At 37.2% G+C, this 13,643-nt stretch overlaps 1 protein-coding gene across 4 annotated transcripts in view; it reads left to right on the plus strand.

Moving 5' to 3' along the window:
• Positions 1-13,643, plus strand: part of SPECC1 (sperm antigen with calponin homology and coiled-coil domains 1) — an 894,647-nt gene that overhangs the window by 407,825 nt on the left and 473,179 nt on the right. The gene's annotated exons all lie outside the window — the stretch shown is intronic.

Raw genomic sequence — 13,643 nt, forward strand, 5'->3', positions numbered from 1 at the left:
ATAATGTCATTGTATAATAACAATAACCGCCTCCTGGGTGTGGTATATTGAAGATTCACCCATGATTGACTTTGTTTAATCACACCTACCGTGGGTAAATCTTCAATATACCACACCTGAGTCTATATTATAAGACCAAAAGTGCATATCTGCAACTACATAAAAGTCATCACATAATGCACAAAACCTGACAATAGCGAATGGCCATGTAATCGAAATGTTCCCTAGGGGAAAAAATGTATCCTGCCATTCGCTAAAAGAAAAAATAATTTAACACCATAAACAGGTGGGGGCTTCGCCCCCACATCCCCCAACATGGGGGGGCTCTGCCCTCCACACACCCCTAACTAAATATACCAACTCCAAGATTGCACTATAGGGAAGGAAAGGGCAACTCCATGAAGTTAGTCAACTATCTCCTTGCCCTATGACATATTCATCGAACTGCTTAAATGCAATTTGATGAATATGCGTCACTGTTTCCGTATTCACTAAGAATCCTTTTTGTGCTTCTAATATAGACCCCCACACCCATGTCATCTGTTATTGCTATAATACACTGTTTGTCAAAAGGGAAAGCTGAGATTAGTAATTACTATGAGAAGGTGACTGCTGTTTCTACAAGTCTTGAACCCATAGAAGTTAGTTGCTGTATCTAATTTTGCTGCACCCATATACTGACTGAACTCTGCCATAATTTTCTTTTCTCCACTTTCACTGAGCTTGCAGGGACATCAGTGCTTCACTGGATTATGCTATCTGTCATTTCCAGGTAGCTGCAATCAAGGCAATCATGTTGCACTTTCTCATGGCACAGGTAAAAGATTGAGACTTTCACCTACACCAGTCAAATGGATACCGGTTCAGTACTGGTGTCTCATTGTCTTTGGTGGCTCTGAAACTGCATTCCCCCTCCTGATCATGGAGTTGCTTGTCCTATTTTTATACCACCTGAAAATCTCTCTCTCTTGCTCTTTCTGTCTTGAGAGGCAGTTAGCCTGACTGTCTACAGCCAATTTCATAATTCTTTATTGAGCTCTATAACTAAAGGAAGCCCATGCTGTTTGGAACATACTTCTCCAAAAAAGATGTGGCATCTCTATCAATAACCCCTAGACTTTTGCAATATCAATAAGCTGCTATATTCTTCTCGTCAAGCAAAATAAAGTACAATCCTGACATCACAGACTTCAGCTGCTGCTTCCCAAAAAATATGTCACTGATTTGGTCTGCATGGCACAGCAGGGCCATGTTAACATGAATGACTTAAGGGAGAGAGTGGTATGTAGGGGTGCACCCTCACTGCAATGTCAGAAACTCATAAAGACAGCTGTCCATGTTGTCAGTATTGTCCTAACTAGCAATCTTATGATCTGTGCCAGTACCTATATACCCTCACACACACCCTACGTACTGTCACACATACTCTTATTGTTGCTGTTCTTGCTCATAAACGTTGTTTGTTTGTTCTATTCCCACAAGGGGTAGATGGATTGCTGACACTTCACTACAGTATAAGGGATGTGCTGCCTAATTGTATTGGGCTTTGGATGAGATGTTAGCAGAGGCCCTATCTGCCTGAGTTGGTGGTAGCTCAGGTAAATATAAAAGATCCCAGGGCATCTTTCAAAAGAATAATGAAAGTTTCCTGATGCCCTGGCCAAATGTCTCTAGTAGTATAAATACCACCTTAGGTCTCCTCTGAAAAGAGGCTGCAAGTCTAATGGACTAACCCAGTCCAAACGATAAATAAATGAAACAAGTAAAAGCCATTCTGACTTCCAAAAGGAGAATCACGTTAAAACAAAGAGTGAGAAGGTCACACTGAAAAAGCAATCAGTAAAAACGAAATGAAAACTCCAGCCAAGCTAGTACTTCCAATGAGAGACCTCCCAAACCTCCTGTGACAGAGGCACATGGGATATATGCAAATGACCCTTATGAACATCAGGAGTTTCAGCTATATGGCGATTCTGATTGCCCATGACTTTTACATTTGAAGTCATTTTAATGGACAATTGTCCATTAAAACGACTTCAAACGTAAAAGTCATGGGCAATCAGAATCACCATACAGCTGAAACACCTGAAGTTCATAAAGGTTATTTGCATATATCCCATGTGCCTGTGTCACAGGAGGTTTGGGAGGTCACTCACTGGGAGTTCTAGCTTGGCTGGAGTTTTCATTTAATTTTTACTAAAAGGAGAATCATGAGAAAGAATTGCAGTTGCTTTGTTTAAAACATTATTGCACCATTGTAGAACCTGCTTAAGTGTATCTTACAACTGCTACAGGTAGCACTGCATGAAATGAACATCCACACCATCCAGGATGCCTGCCCCTATGACTCTGTTTCATCCTTCTCATGGTTAAACATTTCGAGTCTGTCATGCAGGGAGAATAAAGTCTCTAAATTTAGGTATTTCCATTAGTAAATAAAATGAATCAATGCCTAGTTTATGAGTCTTACTTTTCTTTAACAGAAGCCAAAAATAATGAATCAGACAAGCAATGGTATGTTATTTTGGCTCGTGTGTTATATGCAATGACATTTTCCATCAGCTAGCATGTGAATCATGTAAAGTACAGAATATAACTGGTACCCGTCTGTTTTAAATGTGAAGTAAGACCTGTACACAGAAGTGTGAGTTTATTTAATGGAAGTAAAATGTAACAAATTAAATGCATGTTGCCAGCAAAACTAGGATGTTGTAGATCATCATCTAATACAGCTGGTCTGTATAAGTAAAGAAAAAAAAAATAACATACCTTTTGAAATATCACAAAGGAGATTAACAAAGAAAGGAATCTACTATTTAGGACTAAGCATAAACAACTGCTTCAACTCCAGTTAAGGATATAACATGAATATTCATCATAAATTGGTTTACTTGCATTTATTTTATTATTTATTATTGAAGTGAGGCCATTTAACTGCAGCAGCTTAATTTCAAATGTAATGGCAATGTGGAAGCAAAGGGGGCAGTGGTTTGCTGATTTCCAGTGAAAGCTCTACCGGGTGTAAGAATTTCTGGAAAACATCACCATGTATGCCTTGTTATCTAGAGTCTAACAGTATGCAGTTACATTGGAAAGAAATAGTGATGGGGGGGGGGGCACATGGTCCTGTTCTGCAACATACTTACTTTTCAGAACCTCTGTGCATCATTTGATATGAAATTCACAATGGGGAGTTCTGTACATATACAGTGTAACATGCTGTTTACACCCACTGTACATCTTTATTTGTGCTAACCTCTAACCCTATCCCTGCCCTAACCCAAAACCTGTACATTATCTTCTGAAAAACAAACCATTTCCTTACAGTACCAGTGTTCAGACAGTGTTTGTAATGGTAGTGTTAGCTTTGCTTTATCAGATACTCTGCTTATTTACTTTTGCAGTCTACTAATGTAGTGTGTGGGTGATCTGTGTTGTCAGGTTTGGGAATGTTGTTGTTTGTACAAAGGAGGTTTGGGTAAGAATTTGTAAGGTGTTTCATATTCAGGAAGTAATGTGTTTGGGATCGGTGACAATAATCACATATATTTATCTGTCTATCCCCTGAATTCAATAATGCTTACACTAAGTGTACACTGTTCTGAGTGAACAGACAACATAGATATAACACACACCTTCTTCCTAATTTTAGTTTTCCTAATGATATTCTTGCAGTTTTAAATACTGACAGGGATTCATAAAGGTTAAGACAAAGTGTAGACTAGAAAGCACAAAAGCTGTGCTAAGAATGTTTTTGAATAAATATTGTTCACACCTAGTACAGGCTTTATTGAATCTGATATATATATATGTGTGTGTGTGTGTGTGTGTGTGTGTGTGTGTGTGTGTGTGTGTGTGTGTGTGTGTATGTATATATATATATATATATATATATATATATATATATATATATATATATATATATATGGATCTAGTACTATTGCACAAAATCACATTTCTACAAAATGTAAATGGCCGAACACACTTTAGTATAAGTGCTTTTCACCGAAAAAGCACTTTCACTAAAGTGTGCAAAAAAAAAAAAAAAATAACAAAATTAAAAAAAACAACGCAGTACTCACATTTTTGACATTGTCACTATTCGCCCTCTGTCAAAATACGTCTCGAATTCGACCTCGGAACATATTAAGGGTGGATGATTATTTTTCTACCATTCTGGGGGACAGGTGCTCCTTTTCATTTTGTAGAGGGAGGAATAATGGGTCCCAGCTGAGTCACTATAAGCATATTAACCAGCGTTCGGGTGACTCTGGACAACAGACCATAGCTGGTGACGTATTAAGAGGTTGTGTACCTTGTGGTCACTGTACCCACTGCAAGGCTGTTGGATTTTTCCAGTAGTAATACGGGTAATGTTTTCAAAATTCCCTTTTTTTGCGAATTGTGGGACAGATTGGCTTATTTATTTAGCAACCTGCACTTGTCATACCTTCTACATTGGACAGATGTCCAGACCCTTAGGATCCAGATTTCAGAACATCTTAGTGGGATCAGAAACAAAAAACTTAGCAATGCATTATATAAGCATAACATTAAACATCCCAATGCTGCATTTAGATTTACAGTTATTGATAAAATCATGGGAAACAGGGCTATTAAAGCTGGATGGCATAGCCTTTTGGATTCACAAGAATGGAAATGGATAATTAAATTAGGTGCATTATTTCCATCTGGATTGAATGAACATTTGTAAGGAACCAATGATTGTTCAGTATTCATTTATGTGTTTGTTATTTAAGGCACTACATTTTTCGTATTACTTTTAACACTGAAGAAGGCTTAAATTTATTGGAGCTGAAACTGGTCTGTTTCTTGTGCTTTACAACAACCCAATAAAGTAGTACAGCTTGCCATTGTCTGCTGGCTGTTTGTTGATAGATCACAAGTTTGTCTTGCCAGAGTCACGGTACTAAGCTTGTGGCTCTGGGCACTTAATGCTTGAATTTTAATATTTTGAACTTTTGAGATTATTTAAATTGCTTGCTTTGTTGTAAAATTTTGTGATGTCCAAGAATAAATATGCACTGCTTTTTGAGCTAGAATATAACAGCTGCACTTAGGTTTTGTACAACCCATAGCAGGTACACAAAAATATGTGACTTATTCTTCAATATTTATGTTTTTAGTGGTAAGAGAAATATGCAAGAACTTGTGACCATTTTGAATGCTATATGGATCGGCAATGGGTGTTTTCCAGTAGCTTAAAAGGATGTGTGAACTTTTGATCCTTTTCTATGATTTTTTAATGTATATGGTGTTTGTAATATCCTTATATTGGAAATTGCAACAATTATACATAGAATGTGAAATATAATTTTTCTGCTCTGTGTTTACAAAATCTGTGACTGTTCCTAGGCATGGAAACTAAAAGGCCAGTAAAGGAGCAATTAGACAATTGTGTTAAAAGAATTAATAACCAAAAGCAAGTAGATAAATTCATGGGTATATACTTATAGTTTGAACTTCTGATCAATTGCATCTGTGGCTTCTGCATGAAAAATGGGTATAAACAAGGAGGAGAAAAAAGGTAGTAAGATTAGAGAAGAACTACCCTACAGCGTGTGATTTTTGAATGTCTCTGTATTTATGTCTACGTCTGATGAGTTCTGGAAATTCAGCTCCTGCAGTTAGGACTAAGAAATTCAGGTACAAATAGTAGAAAAAATAGATTAGCTGCAGATATATGTTTTCCTTTCTTGTAGTCTGTTTTATTTTTAAAAGGATTATTTTTATTTTTCCCCTTGCAATATATCTCTGTATTTTAACTGTTATGTTTACCAATTAACTCGTTCTTTCTTATGCAAAATATTTTTTATTTGCTCCATTTAAAAAGCTTGTGGCTGGTCAACTACTTATTTATTAATTGATAAGGTGGTATTTATGGCTAAATGGTGACAAGCTGCTGGTATCTCCCTGTAACTGACCACACTGCTTTACTGTACACTGTTATTTGTGTTTATAATTATTTGGCTTACCAACAAGTGTTTAACCATAACTGGGAGGTCAGCAGCATGGTATTCTGTGGTAATGGCCTACTGTGGGCCATTACAGAAGTATTTAGTGTTGGCAAATATTAACAGCTTTCCCTGAAAATGAATATATGTGCATATTTATGAATGTAAGAGCTTTTTCAAAGTACAGTTACTATGGGCATGTGATCCCCTGAAGGCACTAAAACCTGGAAAGAGGGGTAAGAAAGGGAGCTGGAGAGCTTGGCCAAAGACTCTCTGTGATGAAGCATTCAGTGTGAAGCCTATTCACGAGTGTGGATAGTGTAGAACCATACCCAAAATAAAGAATCACAATGACTGCCCTATAGATCCTCATTGATGAAATCCTGCTAAATATGGAGAAAGGAAACCTAACTGATACTCTTATTGATCTCACTTTGGCCTTTGACCTTGTTGGCCACCCACTCCTCCTTTCACTTTTGATGTGAATAAGAGTAAGCTCACAAGCCACTGACTGGTTCAAAGACTTCTTCATAACAGCTATTAATATTCAAACTGGGCAAGCCACATTGACAGCTTCCACTATCACTATTCAGGCTGCCATCCCCCATGATCCATTCTGGCATATCTACTTTTTTTCTACCTTTATAAACTATCCACATATATTTACAATCTCCCCTTATTATTATATACAGATGAAATTGCCATTTAGAGATCCTGGTCTGATCCCTCTGAACTTGAAAGCCGGCTCCAAGAATACCTTCTATTGCTCTGATCATGGATCACTTCCAGAAAAAAATCAAAACAAAACCATATCTATGATATTTAGCACCCATCAACATTTTTCAAAAAGCCCTAATAAATATTTTATACCAAAATAATCTATCCACAGAAACCACCTCTATCTTCTAATATCTATGCATATGGCTAGATCAAACTCTGAACTTTCAGGCACACACCAAGAAAACAAAAGCTAAAATCAACTACTCACTCTACTGGACATTTAAAACCTCCCACTTCCTCTCCCTCTGAGCTAGAGTAGCTGTAAGCATTGGTATATTATTCACACAGCTTGAGTATGGACTAACCATAATATAAACTACTTGTAAGAAAAATACCTCAGCCCTCCATTCACCTTCCAACAAAATCTATTGCTTTATAACCAACTCTTCAAAGCAAGATCACAACTGCCTCTTAATTAAAAAGGCTAATTAGCTGCCAGGAACACAAAGAGCTGATCACTTACTAGTTTCACCACTCTTTAAATGTATACATCAGGATACTTTCAGTCCCTCTCTGCTAAACTCATCCCAGTCACACCCACTTACAGCCTCAGAAGCTATTGCCTTTCAGACACAGCTTTGCAAATACTCAGAACAAAGCTTCACTGTATCAATTGCTGTTTTCAATACTAACTTCTAAACTCTGGGTTGAGGTCCCCCTCATCTTAAAAGATGTTGCCATCTACACCAAACTCAGACCCCAATTTAAAACATAACTGCAGAAACAAAGATAGTGCAAATGCCCTAATGGTGGACATATTATCAAATTCTCTGCAAAGGCTCCATATTTCTGGTTCCTTGTATCTGTTAACCATCAACTCACATTTTGCTTCAAGTTGTAAAAATGAATATAGCTAAGCTGTTCTGATGACATAGAGGGCTAAGACTCTGACTACAGCCCAGTCAATCTTGGTTTGATTAGTGGTCTGAACACTGAAGAAGCAGCAGGGAAAATGGAGTGCCCATCCTAGGAGGGAGGTTAACATGTGGCCTGGCAGAGGCCGTGAAGTCAATAGAATGTGCTCTGCTGAAGAGGTGGGGCAGCTTGCCATTGGCAGCACCGTTTAGTAGTGTGGATGCGGTACAGCACTGTCTGACCATTTTACTTCCACAGAGGCCTTTTTCATCTTATATTGTTCAGTATAACTGTGGTAGTAAAATCACGCACATCTAATTTTTACTCATTGTATATGCTTCTACACCTGGTTGCCATCAAAATTAAGATTTACGATTTTAAGATTAAAAGACTAATTTATTGGTGGGCAGTGGGGTAAATCCTAACACTGTAGCCCCCATCCACTATTTATTTTTACACAGTTTATAACATGTTATGGTCTTCCTAATCAGATCACATCCTGGGATGTCTACTGATATGCTAATATATGCCACTTTTTTTAGTAGTCCATTAACAACTTAAGTGGAATTATTTACATTATTTCAAAATTTTTCCTATTAAATGCTATTGTTTTCATAAGAAGCATCAGGCTTAATAATATTTTTGGTTATCAAGACAGTTTGTTGAAATCTTCCATAACCTTTTTTGTAAGATGACCCTGTGGAGCCATCAAGAGGCTTGTTATGTATTTCAGGCAAGTGCTGCTCTAGTCCTAACTATACTCTCCACTGTGACATATTCAGTGGTTACTGAATTCCTCACTGCAGCATATTCAACAAAATGTAAATATGTAAAGACTATACATGACTATTTAATTCTATTGCGCATAATTTTTAAAAAAGCAAAATTGTTGCATAAGCTTAAGGATTACAAGATTGTTTTTAATAGACCATTATGTAATATAATATTGCCATTTAGGTAGCAAATTGTAACTGGACACTGTTATTGATGTTTTACCGTGCTATTTACTTTGCTTGTATGTGTTCATGCCATAATGGCCTGGGTTGTTATTGAAAATGTTTTTTTGACCTGTCAACTCACCAAGCTAACAATATTAAATAAACAAATAAGTAAATAAATAAATATTCTGAGACTTGGATGTGTCATATCCAGCATCCACTTTACCTAATAACTAACAATGTTTAGTCTTGCTAAGCACGCATTGTGCACAGAAATTCATAATGTTGCAGAACTAAAATATAAACTAAAATATGTTTTTGTTATTTTGCAGGGCAATCCATTTTGCCTGGCTATAATGCTGTCATTGAACCATCTTTACAACTGTACAAGTGTTTTAATAAAAGTTCAAAGACCATCATTTTGTGATGTTCTACTCATAACCAAAGAGTACACCTGTGTAGTTTAAGCTTTCATGTCTATTCCATGCCAAAAATGGAATTAATGTTTGACTATATTCATATATGTTCAACATCCATGCTTTATCATGATATGTCAGAGGTACTGTGATCATATGTTTAAAGTCTGATTTCTCACCAGTCAGTTTTGAGCAGAACATTTGTTTTTATTATTGGTAGCGATGAAAATAAATCACTTTAATCAGCATCTAAAATTAGAAATACTGCTGCCTAGTAGCAAATGCCATTTTTAGTTTACTCTCTGTCATACATTTTGTAATGGTTCTTTATGTTTACATTTTCTATTTCTTAGCAAGCGGTGTAACTTCTAAAGCACTAACTCAGTGGAATTTATAGATTCTGACTCAGGTATATCATTGTGGCTGCCTACAGACGTACAGCACACACAGCCACCTTTTTCTATAGATCCTTCTGCACTGTATAATTATCCATTGCCCATCTAAACATCTTCTCAACATTATCTTTGGCGTACCATTTGTTATACCTATTTTCTGTAAGCCAGCAATAACTTCTAGTGTGGCAAATTTTACAACAAAAATGGAGACCCTTCATTAGATTTCATAATCTTGTTTTAACGGTATATTCAAGAAAATACTGTTGCAAGTCCATGTTATCTTTTGCAGTTGTCTTCAATAACAAAACAAACTAGTAAATCCTCATATAAGGTCGTGCCTGCCTTACACAACAATTGTTTATATGTACTTTCATCGTGTACACTGCATACTAATCTGCCCTAAATGCTTCAGAATCCTCCCCTGGAAGCAAAAACATTCTGGCAGGCTCCACACTTCTGCTCTGCAACCAAATGAATATTTATGAACTCTGTATCATTCAGCAATTACTGATGGCTTTGCAAAGTCTGTATAATATTGTGAAACAGTTAAGAACTAGGCTTTTCTGGTGCTATCTAGCTGAGTAATGACACAGATGCCCTAGAATTCATAGTATATTCGGATGCTGTCACCGTGCTCAGTAAACAAAACAAACACCATGGCTAAGTTGCCATCTTCCGTGAGGTGTGAGTTGTTTACCCCATGTCCTTCTAGAAATGGTGTCCAATTTCCTGTAGGCATTCACTGCATATTTAACAATATATACTCACCCCCATATGCTTAACCCACCATTTTTCAAATTATAAAATATATCTATTTTTATTTACATCTTGGATAGCATGTATAGCTTTATAGTTATCATTTTAAATTATCCGTAACTTTATGTTAAGCATGCCATGAGCATTTTATATCAAATATCTTTATTGATATCAGTCATTATCTTTAGCATGAGCTTTTATTCTGTCCAGGTTTCTGTCTGGATTCTTCAGTGGTTATCCGTGGGTCAGATCTGTCTTGATATATGAGCCTCCTTTTGGAACAGATCTGGGGGTACAGCATGACATTGGCCACTGCCAATCCACACACAGATTCACTTCTCTAATAACAGCTATAACCAGAATGACACCTTCACATACTGTTTGTAGAAGTTTACACTTAGCTCTCAAATGAGTATTAATGCGAATTATACAGCCCCATATTCAAATTATTAAGCAATAAATATATAAACTGCAAATTGACCATAAACTTGCACAGAAATAAATTCTGTAACAGAGTAGATAGCTCAAAAAGGCTACAGAAATAAGCATGGATTATTCTAGTGAAGTCAATACTCACTGTGAAATATGTAGGAAAATGAAATCAGGTAGTGTCAGACCCACACAAAGTTCGAGCAGATATGATCAGGATGTTTGGTGCATTTGGAAAAAATAAGCATTCTGGTGCCATTGTATAAGAACAAAGAGCATATTCTCAGTTCTGATCAGTACAGAGGTATCATACTCCTGTCACGCTGCATGAAAGTGCTGCAGAGGATGACTGATGAATAAACAGAACAGTAGAAAGTCAGATGGGATATGAGCAGTTTGGATTCAGATCAGGATGCAGTACAACTGACCTAATGTTTGGAATGAGACAGATAGTGGGGAAGAAGCTGGGGATGAGGAAAGAGTCCAACTGGACATTCCTATGCTCAGAGAAAGCATATGACAAGGTGCAGAAAGGCTGATATAGGCCGTCCTGTGATGGTCTAAAGTCCTGGAAACACTGGTACAATTATTACTACAGGCTCTGTACAAGGATTCAGTCAGATGCAGATGCACAATGTTTTTCTTACAGTGGGTTCCCAGTGGGAGTGAAGTATATGTCAGGGGTTCATCTCTGAGTCCACTCCTTTTCATACAGGTGATGTACAAAACGTTAGAGGGGACAGAGCAACAAAACTGCTGTACATAGACACTGTGACACTACAAGCAAGCAACAACAGGAAATTTAGAAAATAATAGAGGAAGGGAACACATGTTAACATAGTTTCTCACACAATTTTTTGAAAGTTGACACTGGTGTCCCATTGGTCGGTTTGATCACGTGTTGATTTTGTGAGTATTTAAGTGAAATAGTGGATGTATAGCAGTTCTAAAGAAGTCTTTACCTAGATGAAAGCGCTAAACTGCTGTCACTTGCTATATTTGCTTCTTGCTGATTTTAATAAATCGTTTGGTGATATTTCTCGGCTGTTGGTACTGGTCTTTTTGGGCACCTGAATTTCCACTTAAGTTTTTCATTTGTTTGGTTTGGTTCTTGGTTTATCAGTACTTCTTTGAGATTACCTTGTTGTGAAATAATTACTGATATTTGCAGCTGGAACATTCATTTGAGAGCAGATTAGATTCTTGCATGTCTAAGTGCATACATTCATGAAAACAAATGCATTTCTTTACCTCTGGCTCCATTTAACAGTTGCATGTTCATTAGGATGCAGAGTAAACAACCCAGACACTGTGAATGTGCTTTATATATATAATGTTTGTGTATATTTGACAAATAGCTTTACATGTAAAAAGTAGATTTATATCCTTCGAGCAACTTGTTAGCATACGTAATTCAATGTGTCATTTTTCATAGCACAGTCTTTTAATACTGAAAATCTGCTTTCCTAGTGAACATATTATAAAAGCACATCACATACATTGATTCCCAATATATCATTCAGCAAGATACCCCATAATCATAAGAACGTTCTTAAAACAATGGGTTTCTATATTAAATCCATGTGACCTCTTTCCTCCCAGAAAAAAAATGCTATTTTTTCTCTTGTTGCAGAAGAACATTCTCTTTGATAGCATTTGTCACCTCTGAAACAGTACTCATATTACTGGCTTCCAAGTTAATATAAACAAGATGTCTTCCTCATGCCTACTGTACCATCTACATTTCTTTCTTTTTCTTACTTCTAGTTGACCAGCCTGATATTCCAGAATTTGTTTGCATACTTGATTTGTACTCACTGATATTACATTGTATCTGACTTGCACTCTAAATACACACCATGTTAAATGAATGCACACCAGCCTAGACTGAGATTCCATGCATGTTTATCGCTGCTCACACTGTGTAGAAAGGTAGGGTGCACATGCTCAGTCCTGTGCATGTGTGCTAGCATCAGACTATGATACAATCACCCATGGCTTTACTTCTTTCTATTCATTCATTTATGGTCTGTTTAGTCGCATTACCATGCTATTGCAGAAGGCTCTGTTTTCTCACCACTTTGCACATCTGCAAACAACATTCAGAGCAGAGGTTTCTAATGACTCAAAGCATTTGATTTAGGTTGGGTAATTCACTCTGCAACTGGCCTACACCCAGTTTGTGTCGATCTGCTGTCACGTGCCTTTGACTGGCATGACTTCAGACATGCCCTGCCTCTGCCTCTGACTGCCAACAGTAGATGTTTGCATGCTTAGGAGATCATAGGAGATTACTAGATTATTGAGCCAGAGGTCATTTTAAGCCTAGCTGTTTCATCCCAATGTAATACCATAGAAATACTAGTCAATACCCAAGACTGCATTTAGTGATAACTGCCCATGTCCAGGAGGATTGTGGGCACTATCACTGGTAAGAATTTACAGTGCCCCAGCCACTTGTCCAGGTTCCTCTTGAACAGTGTTATGTTTCACATGAATCGGTAGCCTGTTCCAAAGATGCATCAGTCGCTGGGAGATCCCTCCAGCATGTCCTATTTAAGTTGCAGACCATATTCAGGTCCCTGGAATGGGTAGCCCTAGTTCCGTTTGATTTATGGATATGAAGCAAGTTCATTAGGTTTGGGTCTTGGATTGCTGTGTAAGGGGCATACTTTGTAATCATGAGAGCTATGTTACTGTACTGTGAATGTTCATCCGTTAGAGTCACGAATAGATTTTAAAGATACATGATATATTTTGTCTGCCTGCACTTCATTCTGTATGGCCTTATTGTCATATAGATGACCAAGGTCAGATATCATTATCTTAATGAATAAGTTTAAAGGCGGTACCAAAGTGGCTCGAGATGCCATATCACGATGCAAGATAATGAAATGTAGGATTAGCTAAGCTGCACTAGCCATTCCACTACTATAGCTTACTGGTGTGTGGGGGGGATGCTAGTTGATTCCTCCAGGAAACAAAGGAAAACACTACAGAATTGTCACTGAATAGCATTGATTTTTCAGAAATAAGTGCAAACAGAATTTTAATCAGAAATTTTACTTTAGAACCCTAAGTAACTATTTTGCATGAAAT

This window comes from Protopterus annectens, chromosome 13.part0 (assembly GCF_019279795.1).
Source record: "Protopterus annectens isolate FY-2018-M chromosome 13.part0, PAN1.0, whole genome shotgun sequence".
Classification (NCBI taxonomy): domain Eukaryota; kingdom Metazoa; phylum Chordata; order Ceratodontiformes; family Protopteridae; genus Protopterus; species Protopterus annectens.